The following is a 13673-nucleotide window of genomic DNA, read 5'->3' on the forward strand; positions in this document are numbered from 1 at the left end:
ATTCCTGTGATGTCGCATGCGCACTCACCGTTCAGGGGCGGAAACTGCGTGTGAGAAGGTTCTCGTGGTAAGTGAGCTCGACGCTCTTGGATGCCCTCTTGGCACCTCACCTGCCTGCTGGCGGTAGCTTTGGTAAGGGTTACAGGTACTCTTCAGAATACCTGTGGTCAAGGCAAAACGTTCACTAAATTCTTCTCAGACACATTTAGGGAGCTGATAATTTTGTCTGGATGACCTGTCTTTTGGGGATAATTTCGGCTAAGCGAGCTATTTGAGATTTGACTTGGTGAGGCAAGACATGCCAGTGGATTCTCTTAATGAGTGAAATAAAAATCCCTATTTTGTATAAAGAACTCCCCTTTTGTAACCAAGCCTTTTTATTGGTAAAACTTGTAAATTAAAATGTACAACCTGACAGTTGCCTGCCTTAAGTTTCCATGTACCCACTCGGCTGCCTCTTTTAGATACGACGTAATTTTTGGAACGCGTCCTCTTTCGGGCATTTAGGAGTGTCCAGGATTTGTTGCTCTTCCAGTGACACAGCCTGTTTTAGTACCTACTTCTGTTCACATCTCGGGGAATATCTGTAGGATTCATTCCTGGAAGCGGAATCTCTGGGTTTTGATTTTAGCAACCATCGAGTTAGGAGTCCTATCCAGTTGTGGTGTGCTTTACGGCATTTCTGTAGCCCATGGGTCCGACTCCTGGAACCTGCAGAGGGAGTTTAATCCCCTTGCCATAGAAGAACCTAGAGACTAGAAGGCAGGTGCCATGACCTTAGTGAGCCTTTTTTTTTCTTGAGCATGAACCATCCACATTTGTATGCCAGGCCTTGGGCCCTCTTCATTCATCACAAGGTGGGGTGACGAGCAGGAGCAGTGCTGCACCCCTCTCCTGGTATTGGAGAAATTCCAGAAAGAAGGGAATGATCCTGCTTATTTCAGGGGACAGCATATCGCCAGTATCCCCGTGTTCTAAGCTGCCTTTGAGTAACACCGAGTAGGCGATGCTGGTTGCCAGCGCTTCATTCATGGCGACTGTTTCTGAGGTCCCTTCCCCTTTAAAATTCTCAGCATTAACTTAATAGCAAAGCTTCACCTTGGGAAGAATCTAATCCTCTCTGTTTGGACTTCACACTGTTAGGATCTCGGAAGGCGGGGCGGAGAAAACGTGCTTCCTGCCAGTTGACTTGTTTGCTCTCCAGACTGTCACTGGGGTTAGGGGAGAGGATCATGTCATGTAGTTCCTTACGTGTATGGTGAAAGCCCAGAACAGTTTTCCACATGATCCCCTTACCCTCCCAACTTCGGTAGGGGAGAATCCTGTTTTCAGCAGCACACCTGGGTCCCGAATGTGCCAGGTATCTCTCTGCCTCATGCAACGTAAGCCTCCAATCTATGCTTTCCAGTCTGCCTGTCCTGGAAAGTCACTTGGGATTTTTTAAGGGCGCACGTTTCTTGCATCGCTGTCATTCTGCATGTTTTTAAAGTTTCTGCTATTCAGCTGGGTTTGGGAACCTACTTGTGACATAGGGAGTATTATCCCCATTTCTCAGGTCAGGAAACCTCCGACTCAGAGTGGTTAAGGCACCTAAGATAAAGCAGCTACAAGGGGCCGAAGACCAGATCTGAACCCAGCTCTGAGTTAAGATCTCTGCGGCTTCCCTGCCGTTATGGAAACCAAAGTGCAGCATCTGGCATGAAGTGGCAACAGAAGATTCTTTTCTTGCCAGGCCAAAGGCAGGGCAGAACGTTCGGAAACTTGAGTTGGAGGTATAAATTAGCTTTCTCTCATCCCTAGGGGGAATTGCCTTGTGATTTGCAAAGGGGAAAAAAAATTTTTTTAAAATATATAAATTACAAATATAAAGCATTTTTATGTAAATATATTTATATAAATTATATCTATGATAAAAACTCGGTGTCTGTTGAGTAGTGCTTGGGCAGATGCAATTAGGACCAGCTCCCTGTCTTCAGGGTGTGTTCTCTCTACTGGACGGGGTGATGGGTTGAGTAGGAATTTGACCTGTTCAGTGAAGGGAGAGAGCTAAAGGTCCGGTCTCCCAGGAGTCTTAGAGGACTTCTTGTTCATACGGGGGAATCCTAGTTCCCTGAAAGAGGATATTAGAAGAGGCTAGAGATCCTGGGAAGACTGGATTCAAAGTTAAGATACTTTTAAAAAGCCGTCGAACAGCTTCTGTCTACAATGGGTAGTTATCCGCTAAGGGGTGTGATACTTGTGATTGGGGCAAAAGGAGACTCCGTATGGACTGAAGGTAGGCGAGAACACTGGAAGACTAATGGAAGGTATAAATTTAGCTTTGTGTCCCTTGAGGAATTCCCCTGTGGCCTGTACAAATGCATATGCGCTTAGAAAGGAGAGACCCCTACCATGTCACCAGGGCCAGAAAGACCCACAGGGAGTGTGGGATTGAATTCAGGTGCAAGGTTTAAAGATCACTCGGGAAATGTTTATTAAGCTCAAGTTGTCACTGGAAGCCTTCATCTGACCTGGATGAATTTGATCCCTCTCTCTTCTCTCTCACCACGTTGCCCTCTTGCGGAGGTCTGGCACTGGTGCAGTGAGTGTTCTTGTTCATTAAGGGCAGTCACTGTTAGCTTAAGGGAGACTTTAGATTTTGATCAAAACTGTCGTGATGCAGAAGTCGCAAACCCGGCTCTAAGGATGTAAGATGCATCTGTTACCACAGCATGCCTTGAACACCTGTGGGTTCCCAGACCTCTCAGTAGATGGGAGGGATTTGGACTTTTCCTGATCACTGCCACCAGTTAGGGTTCTTTGGTAACAGGTACCCAAAAATGACTCCAGTTAGCTTCAGCGAAAGAGAATTTATTGGAAGGATATATAGTACCTCACAGACCCCAAGGGGCTGCTGAGCCACCTGGCATGGAAGGGGTACCAGGGATTCAGGGATTCCAGAAACTAATCTGAACCACATCTGCTGGGCCAAATCAGCTCCATTTTTTATTCTACGCTTGCGTTCCTCCTTTTAGGGTTCAATTCTCAAGTCTTACTGGCCTACCTTTGACCTTGTGACTCTCCCATGACTAGGAATTGAGGGAAAGACATTTGACTGGCAGTCCCATTAAGACTCTCTGCAACGGGGGAGTAGTAATATTCAAAAGCAAATCAAAGTGCTCCTGCTTCATCAGAAGGGGAAGCAGATGCTGGACGCCTGAAAAGCCCCGGTTGGCCCACTAGCGCCTGTAAACCACATGTGGCCTTCTGGAAGCGTCTCTGGCTTTGCCTCATTCCAACCCAGGAACAAGCCTCTATTTCGCCCCATCTCCTCCCTCAAGTTCATCTCCAGAGCATTAGCAAGCAGTGTGGATTTTGCTGAAAATTTGGGGGGAAGAAGGTGAAGAGGGTTGGCGTTGAACATCACAGGGATAAGTAAGTCCCCACACTTCTTGAGAGGAGAGACCGAGTCTGTGTGTGTTCACTCTCACATCCCCGGTACCTAGCACAAAGGTTGGCATTTACAGCCTTCTTGAGATAAATATTTGTTGAAGGAATGGATCCATTTCATAACCTAAATTCTCTTGAGCTGTCAGCTGGCTTCCTGCCTTCTCTCCATCCTTTCCCCATGTGGGTCTTCCAGTCCCCTCTGTCTTGGTCAATTTAGCTCTGGCTCCAAAACTCTATACTCAGCAAAATAAAAGCTTTGCAGTTAATCAGACCTACCCATGTTGGAAAGGCTTATTAAAGTTATTCACCAGATACAGAGCAAGACTCTGGGTCAGGGAAGCAGGGGAATTCTGTGGCTAAAAAATTAAGACAATATTGAGCACCTGGCTGGCTCAGTCGGAAGATCATGTTCATCTTGATCTCAGGGTTGTGAGTTTGAGGGTGTAAAGATTACTTAAATAAAGAAATAAACTTTAAAAAATTAAGGTGATTTCATTATGTTTATTATTTCAAATTATTTCAAACAATATTTCAAATGTTTGATTATTACATAGTCCTCAAAATTCTGATATGCCCCCTGCAGAGGGTTGCATGGTGGCCCCCAAAAGGTACGTCCATGTACTAGTTCCCAGAACCTATGAATATGACCTTATCTGGAGAAAGGAGCTTCACAGATGTAATTAAGGATCTTGAGATGAGATCATCCTGGATTATTCCGGTGGGCTCTGAATCCAATGACAAGTGTCCTATAAGAGGCACACAGGGGAGGGACGCCTGGGTGGCTCAGTCAGTTAAGCGTCTGACTCTTGATTTCAGCTCAAGTCATGATCTCAGGGTCGTGAGTTCAAGCCCCATATGGGGCTCTGTGCTGGGCATGGAGCCTGCTTGAGATTCTCTCTCTCCCTCTCTGCCCCTCCCCTCCTCTTAAAAAAAAAAAAAAAAAGAGGCACACGGGATATTTGACAGAAGAGGGGAAGACGCGGACACAGAGGAGGTGATGTGAAGCAGAGGAAGAGATTGGAGCAAGGAGGACACAGAACACCCGATGTCACCAGCAGCTGGGAGAGGCAAGGAATACATCTCCCAGAGAGCCTTCGGAGGAAGTGTGGTCCGGCTGACGCCTTGGTTTTGGACTTCTGGCCTCCACAACTGTGAGAAAATAAAAGTCTATTGTTCCATGCCATCAAGTTTGTGGTGATTTGTTACAGCAGCCCTAGGAAACTAATATCCCCCCTAAAGTGCTGTAATAACTTCCCAACGACCTCCTCTCAGTTCCTTAAATGCAGGGTGCCCTTTCCGCCTCTCTCGGCTGGAACACTCTCAACTCTCTCTGGTCTAGATGGGGTATTGGTGATCATCTTTCCTCCCTTCGGGTGAGACAATCAAACTCTGCCCAAGACAGAGAGAAAGGTTGAGCACCACTATCCTTGAGATCACCTGGATGCATCTCTTCTTTGCTTCCAAAAGGCCTTTAATTTAGAAGCCAACCATTAGACGTCTTTTCGCATTCCAGCCAGTCTCTGTCTGCGTCTGCCAGAGACCATCATCACTGGCAAACAGTACAGAAATGGAACTTTGGAATCCTTATGTAAGCTCAGCAGGCTACAGGGTGCCTCAGAGATTGTCTAGATCCGATTTTCAAATGACCTTTAGGCATGGAACTCTTTGCTGTAATGAAATCTCAGATCCTAATATAAAAGACAGAAGTGAGGCTGATTTAAATTTGTTTAGCAAGAGAGGGGTCCCAGCTAGTGTTGTCACAACTTGCCCCTTGTTTCAGGCCCTTTTTGCTCCCCCCTTCTTTTTTTGCAAATCCTTTGAAATTTCCCAGACTTCTGTTGTTCAAAATGATTTTTCAAAGTTGGTCTCATTTTTTTGAGCCATTGCTACAGAGAACAGCTACTTTCCTAATCTTTGTTGGATTTTAGAGGACCAATAAATCACTTTCCCCTTTTCCTCCTCAGTTTGGAGCCAAGTGAAAGATACAGTTATTAGATAGAAATAAAAATGTTAGCTTCATTCTTGAGAAAAGATGGATTGGAAGATATGTTGTAGGAGCGTAGTCACGGAGATGTCCTAAAACGGAACCCCGGAATTTGAAAGACTGACCTCCCCATGTCATTGATACAGTGAAGCAAGGACAGGAGTGTCTACTCCTATAAGCTTACCATGGGGAAGAGCCCAGAAGGTGGCTCTCCAGAGATCTAATGGGCTTCACAAGGGCTAAGCTCAGTTCCTTCCTTGACTCACCAATCGTGAGTCTTCCCTTTGGGAGAAAAATTAAGAGTTTCTGGTTTACTTTTCCTTCCCGGGAAATTTCCTCTCTGTGGCAATGCAAGGAGTGAGAAACCAGTATTTCTCCCTAAGAATGTTCACTTCCACTCCCATTTACAAGGCAGAGAAGGTTCCACTTGGAGACCCAGGACCCAAAGGGCTTCTTTTGAAAGGCGTATTGTATGTGAGTCAGGTTAGATCGGTAGCTGTAACAAGCAATCACTAATTCCCCGCTGTACATCACAACAGAGATCTATTTCTTTCTTTCTTTTTTTTAGGTTTTATTTATTTATTAGAGAGAGAGAGCACAAGCAGGGGGAGTGGGAGAGGGAGAGGCAGGCTCCCCGCTGAGCAGGGAGTCCAATGTGGGGCTCAATCCCAGGACTCCAGGACCATGATCGGAGCTGAAGGCAGATGCTTCACTGAGCCACCCAGGTGCCCCCAGAGATCTATTTCTTGTGCAAATCACAGTCCAGTGTGGGTAGGCAGGTGGGATGGTGGGGCCAAGGAAGGGGAGTGGAGAAGGAGTAGGGGGTCTTGCTCCATGCCATTATTCAGGGACTCAGTGTCCTTTCAGTTAGTGCAAGGGTTTAAACCTTTTTTTGTCTGTCATGGTACGAACTATCGGCAGCTCCACCATCTCCCAGGACCTCAGAGTACACTGAATCCTTGGTAGATGGTGAACACCTCGAGAAAGAGACAGCGAGTGGAGGATCATGCGGGAGATTTTAGGGGCCAGGCGGAGAGTGGCACACGTCATTTCCGCCCACATGCTGTTGGCCAGCACTCAGCCACGTGGTCCCAACTACCCGCAAGGGAAGCTCAGAAACCTAAGCCTTCCTGACGGCCTAGGGGGAACAGCAAATGAAGCTGAAAGAACACAAAGCATTGTCGCAGCACAGGATTACATTCACATAAACACAGCCCAGCCAACCAACGCAATTCTATGGTCATTCTAATCTTTACTAAGAAGTCCAAAGAACAGATCCGCTACAATGCTGCTATTTTTGTTTTGTTTTCTCTAAATAAATATTGTTGGGACGCCTGGGTGGCTCAGTCGGTTAAGCATCCGACTCTTGATCTCAGCTCAGGTCTTGATCTCAGTGTCGTGAGTTCCAGACCCGCGTTGGCCTCCACACTGGGCATGGAGCCTACTAAATAAATAAGTACATAAATAAATAAATAATAGTGAATATAATTGTATACTGTACATTTAGAAAAGTTCACACATCCTAAGTGTACAGCTTGATGAGTTTTTACAAACTGAACACACCTGTGTCACTAGCTCCCTGATCAGAGTATGACCTCTCCAGCCCCTGGAAGCCTTCTTGAACCCCCTGCCGGTCACCAAGCCCCCGAGGTAAGCCACCGTCTTGCCTTGTCACCACATAAATTGGTTTTTGCCTGGTTTAGAATATTCTATAAATGGAACCATACCCTACCTCTTCTCTTGTGTCTGGCTGCTTTTACTTAATGTGATGCTTGTGAGAGTCGTTCATGGTGTGTATAGTTGTATTGCTTTCATTCTGGTTGCTGTAGATCATTCCACAGTATGAATGCACCATGATTTGCTCCTCGGTGCTATTGCTGATGGGCAGCAGGCTAGTTTCAGGCTAGAAGGAGCAGTGCTGCTGGGAACATTACCCAGGCACATCTCCTGGGGGACATACTGACACATATATCTGTTGGGTAAGGCACCTAGTAGACCTAATTCTTAGAAGTGAGAATTGCCACATCTCAGAGTACGTGCACATCCAGCAGTAGTAGAAACTAGCAGTTTTCCAAAGTGATCGTCCCACGCTACGCTCCCCCTGTGGCGTGGTGTGTGGGGGTACCAGCCCTCCGTTTTCTGCCTTACCCCAGCACTTCTTAAAATCCTCATTCTGCTTTGCTCTATTTTGTCCCTCACACTTGAGGGTGTGCACAAGCCCCCGACGCCTCACCTCCGTGGAAAGTCCCCAAAGGGAAATTTTTGAATCTCCACTTTCCCCCTTTGCTCTCTTTCTCTTTCCTCAGCGAGGAAATGTGGTCGCTCTGAGCCCCTTTTCCGGATTCTGCATCCCTAAGACGTGGGCGCAAGCCCAGCAGGAAGCGAATCCGTGGAGAGGAGTGGGGGCGACGGTGGGAGGGCCTGGGGGCGGAGCTGAAGACATGGAGATAAAATTTCCTGTTAGGGGTTGGAGCTTGGAGCGCTCACTCATTAATGATGTCTGTATCTGTCACACAGAGAAAGGGAATTAAAGACAACCCTTAACATCATTAAGATGAAATACCTGGCGGTGCCTGGGGTCTGATTAATATTCACAACCACGTGGCGTGTGATCGGAGGGGTGAGCCGGGCACTGAAGAGGGGAAGTGACTCCCCTACACCCCCCCTGCCAGCCCCTTAGGGAAGGGAGGGCGGCGGGGTGAGGCCGGGCACAGGGCAGCTGGGCCTGCTGCAAAGGCACCTGGACACTAAGAGTCACCCCTGTGCTGGGGCCTCGCAGCGCTCTTGCCCAAAGGTCCCTGGTCACAGCTCTGCGTCCCCCGGTGGTCGCCCTGATTAATGCGCACCCCGGGCGGGCCCTGGGCAGGAGACGGAGTCCAACGTCCCCCACTCTCTTGAGAAATGCATAATCATTAATCAACATTACTGGGCCCCACTCAGACTAAGTGGCCTCTTGTGATTAGGAATGGGCCCTTGAAAAATAAAAACGCAGTCTTTTAGCATTTTGAGTGTGTGCATTTGACAATGGCTTTCTTGATAGCAGTGGGGGGTTGGGAGGGGAGCTTGCTGCGCAGGGCCTTTGGGGTGTGTGTGTGTGTGTGTGTTGGGGGGTGCGGGCCTGGCTTCAGGTTCTGAGGAACAAAGGCAGTTGGAGGAGTTATGGGTTTGGCCTCAGTGGCAGGAGCTTGTCGTCTTTGCGGGGTTAATTCCGGCGGGACACCTTTCCCTGGGCAGGAACTGGACTCTCCAGGGGTGCTGAGGGCAGTGGGGGCTGGCTTGCCGCGGGGACTTCGGAGTCACAACTCAGGACACCCGAATGCCCTAGCTAGAACGAAAGGATCCGGCTCCTGTCTTGGAAGGCTGTTGTGAAAATTAACTCGGGTCGTATGTGTAAATCATTTGGCTCTCCTCAGAAATGTTCATTTCCCTTTCCTACCCAATGAACAGATTTCATCCTCACGATTGCCCTCTGATGGTTTTACTGTCCCCATGCGGCAAATGAGCCCCCCCGGGGCGCCGAGGAAGCGGATGAGTCCCCTTCCCGGGGAGAGGCATCAACACCTTCTGTGTATATTCAGCACGGACTTGGGGGGGTTGGTCTGGGGGGGGTGGTCTGGCAGCCGTGGGCAAAGCTGACGCTGCCCTCTACCAGCCTGGTGACCTGGAGCCACGTTTAGGATCTCACCGAAACCTCTGAGCTCTACTTTCCTCAACTGTATAAAGAGAAGAGGGAGACCCACCCCCTACGACTATGGTGACACCTCAGGGAGCTAATGTTCGGGAAGCATCTGGTACAGAGACTCTCCACAGCGATATTCGTTCGCCTGCCTTCTTCCCCTTTCCTCCAGCTGAGTCTTCAGTTTGACCATCACAACAGTCTGATGGGGTTGGTGCTATGGTTACAGATAAGGAAACTGAGGCCCAGAGGTGATGACCCTGTCCGCCTGCCATGTCACACTTCAGCGAAGCAGTGGTAGTGTCCCTTAGCACCAGCCGTTGGGGGGAAAGATTTTTTTTTTAATCACTTTTTTTTCCTTATCAAAATCTGAGCCGGCCTCAGTTCTGCTCCCCTCATGTGACTGCCCAGCATGACAACGCACAGGAGCACCACGTGTGAGGATGCTGACTGCAGCATCACTGATCATAAGCCTAACCCAGAAGCACCCCAGTGTCCATGAGCAACAGAATGGGCGAACTGTGGCTTGCTCCTCCGGCGGAATACTAGACAGCTGGGAACACAAGCAGAGCACTGCCATAGAGAGCAACATCAGGGACTCTCAGAAACGATGTTGCAGAGAAGAAGCCAGATGCAAAATAATATCTGCTTTGTGCTCCCATTTCTATACAATTCAAGAAGAGGCACCACGGAGCTATGCTGTTAGAAGTCAGGGTGGCGATTACATTTAGAGAGGGGGCAGGTTCTGGGAGGGCCCCTGGGGGTGCACTAGGGGTACTGGTAATAATGGAGGATGGTTCCCTTTATAAAGAACTCGTAGCTGCATATTTAACATTTGCATACTTTTTTTTTTAAACTTTTTTTATTTTATTTTATTTATTTATTTCAGAGAGAGAGAGGGGAGAGAGAGCATCCAAGCACGAGCAGGGGGAGGGAGTGGGGCAGAGGGAGAAGCAGGCTCCCCGCCAAGCAGGGAGCCCGATGCGGGGCTCGATCGCAGGACCCTGGGACCATGACCTGAGCCGAAGGCAGATGCCCAACGACTGAGCCACCCAGGTGCCCCATGTATACTTTTTATAAGGACATTACACTTTAATTTTCATGTTTGTGTCAAAAGATTGTTGGGTAAATCAGAGAATCTTGGGAAGGCTGGGGACTCGGGCCCGAGGCTGACCCCCTGGCACTGACATGCATGACCAGATCTGGTGAGGGAGTGCCCCCAGCGAGCGGTAGAGGGAACAGTCCCGCCACCGTGGCCCCGGCTGTGCCAGGAATTGGGTCTGCCTGCCGCGGGAATGCTGCTCCGGCGCGAGCACCCGTTCTCTGACCGACCGGCCGAGCGGGCCTCACATGGATGCTGCAAGGGCCTTCTTCCCTCACATCACTCGCTTCTGTTCCAGTAGCTCCTGCTGGCAAATCTGTGGAGCCCAAGCCCCACTCCCAGCTGCAAGGGAGCCTGGCTGGGTGAGAGCTTAACTTCTGTTTTGAGGTCGGGGGCAGGAACTCCTCACACGCAAGGAGACTGCCAGCAGGTGCAGGTCAGAAAGCACAGCCGGTGTTCCCTGTGCTCGGGGCCCTCGCAAGGGCCTTTTGGGGACAGCGCCTTGTTCTAGCGGCCCTAACGGCGTGCAGATGCCGTCTGCCGGCGCTCAGCGCGATCCCTGCCCTTTTATCTTTTTCCCGCCCTGCCAACACGGAGAAACTACATTGTCCACACTCTCTTGGGTCCCGGTTAGTTTTTGCAAGCTAAAGGCACCCGTGTGTGACTGGGAGGCGGGAAGAAGGGAGAAGGCTCAGGGATGTCTGGGCTCATGGACTCTGGGTGATACCACTCTCTTCCCTTTGTGCCTTCAACCCTCCCACCATGGGTCATGAATTTTCTGTGGTCACCCACCCCCGTTTTCCTGAGGGACCTGGACCTAAAGGTCACGGGCAGGGGTTCAGACAGCTGGGTGTGTGAGGGCTGGCTGCGGGGAGACTCGAGCCTCGAGCACCCCACTAAGGAGGAGGAGCAGGCAGTACTTACCATGTCACAGGAAGGGCCCAAGCAGCGACTCCTCACCGGGAACTCAGGCTGGAGGCTCCCCTGGGCAACGCCAGAGGCCCGGCGTGTGTGATGGAGATCAGCGTTGCTGGTGAACCAGCGTCAGACGGAGCCAGGGCGGCCCGCTCTCTGCCACCTCCCAGTGGCAGGCAGCCCACCTTCTCTGGGCCTCTGGAAGTGAGAGATTAATACCTACCCCCGAGGGTTAGGGTTAGGGTTAGGGTTAGGGTTGGTGCAGGGGAAGCCCTTTGCAAATAGAAGGGAGTGGTTTTTCATGCAGAGGGAGCACTGTCCGCACCGCCCCCCCCCCCCAATCAAAGGGCCCCTTCAGCTGAGGAGTGACCTTGGCTTTCTCCTCCTGCTGGCTGGAATCCATCCCTCAGTGGCTCCCACGAGAGAAGAGACGCTCATGTGTTCACTTGGCCTGGGTCAGTCACAGGCCTGGTGCTGTGCTGGGTGCTGGGGGATACAGGGATGAAAAGGACTTGGTTTCTGCCCTGAAGGAGGCCTAGTGGGAGACACGGGCATGCAGTCTGTCGATTAAAGCTCCCCAGGACCTGGAGGTAGGATTGTGGGAAACTTCTAGAAGCAGAGATTTCTAAGCTGTGACCTGACCGAGGAGCAGGGGTTAACTAGATCAAGGAGCGGGGCTAGGGCCAGAGTGTCAGGTGGAGGTGACAGTGTTTGCTCAGGTCTGGATGCAAGAGGAATGGGGAGCTGGAGGCGAGTGTAGGCAAAGGGTGGGAGTGGGGAGCAAAGGGCTGGAGGGTGAGTGAGGCCAATCATGTCTTGCCAAGGGGATTGGACTCACTGGGCACACTGTCTGCCCCAGGAGACACACAGCTGACCCTGGGCCCAGCTGCAGGCTGATTTATAAGCTCCAGTGCCAGGAGTGACTGTGTCACCTGTTCTGAAATCCGAGTCACGTCAGGCTCTGGGGTGAACGCTCTCTGTGCCTTTGTCCCGTGTTAACCTGAGCTGAGAGGAGAAGCTGCCCCTGGCGACCCTGGGGACTCTGGCCCTGACCCTCTGCCCCCCAGGGAGCAGGACAGGTCAGGACTGGAAGCCGTTGCCTCCTGCTAGGACCTTCTCCACCCTCTTCCCGCCTTTCGCCCTGCTCCTCGTCAGATGCCGATGTTCTCTCTCCTCATACTTGTCAGGCCCGGCGAGAGCAACTGCTGTGATTTTCCACCTGCCTTCCAGACAGGTGACTTTCGTAAGGAGACCAGAACAGGCTCACCGGATGTCTCTGTGGGACAACTGAAGGTTGTTCTCTCATCTGAGAGTAAAAACCGGTCAGCTCTGCAAGGAGAGGCGGATAGCAGTTAAGTAGAATTGAAAACGAGGAGAGAGAAAAATCTAAGCCTGTATCAGATTGATTCTGCTGAACCCCGCCTCCTACCGTCTCCTGTTTGTGGGTTACCCTTATGTGTCTCGCATCTCAGTTCAGGTGGCACCTGCTCTAGGAAGCCAACCGTGCCCCTGGTTTGAATCGATGCCCCTGCTCTGTTTTTCTAGTTCTCTCTGTGTAGATGTCTCACTGTGGCTGTTATTGACTTGTCTGCCTCCCACATCAGACCGAGCTCATTTCGTTTAACAAGAGTGAGTCGGACTCCTCCTATGTGCCGGACTATATAATTAGCTCCTGGGTGGTCAAGAATGAACTGGTCAAGGTCCTGCAGGGACCTGTGATCAAACTGAGGGCACAGACCGTGGGGCCCACTTGGGGCAGGGCCAGCACGTATCAGTTTTGTCTTCCTAGCCGTTAAAGGACTCGACACAAAGTAAGCACTCCGAAAGTGAATATCGTATGAGTGGTGTTGGCACTGCGGATGTATTTTTTGAATTTGGAGGAAGATTTGTCCTTCATTATTCCTTGAGCTCGGAAGACTGCGCGTACTTCCTGCTTGCTTGAGCCCATCAAAGATGAGATGACTGTGGTTTCTCGTAACTTCTGTTGGGCACAGTATACCAGACATAGTTAACCTCTTATGGCTCGGCGACGTTAGGAGTAAGTGCATTCATGGCTCTAGCAGAGACAACTTTGACGCATGGCTGCAGTAATCATGTGTTTAAAAAAAAAAAAAAAAGCTGGTTCTGGAGTCCTAATATTTCAGTTTTGGTCCTGGATGTGTAACTAGCTAGAAGATGATCTTAGGCAAATTACCCACGTAAAACAAGAGTTGGGGGTGCTGGGTTAGATGAATTCCAACACCTTGCATTTGGGTGTCTCTGAATCGACGGCTTGTTTACCTGGATTCCTGGCCAGAATCCACTTGAGTCCATTTGAACTTTTGCCTTCCTCGGGCTGGACCTCCTCAGGTGACCTGGCTATACCACGCCCTTGCAGGACTACGGCTTTCCGCTGGGCGTGCTGCGGAAGGCAGTCAGCATCGCGGATGCCATGACATTTGAAACAGAGATGTGCATCCGAGCGGGTCTGCATCGCCCAGAGTCCCTCGCCACTGGCTTCTGCTTGGGCTTGGCCCCGGTAGACAATGGCAGGAGACTGGAGGGCCGGAGGAGAGGGGATGCCGCCT

Source organism: Halichoerus grypus, chromosome 5, assembly GCF_964656455.1.
Source record: "Halichoerus grypus chromosome 5, mHalGry1.hap1.1, whole genome shotgun sequence".
NCBI classification, from domain to species: Eukaryota; Metazoa; Chordata; class Mammalia; order Carnivora; family Phocidae; genus Halichoerus; species Halichoerus grypus.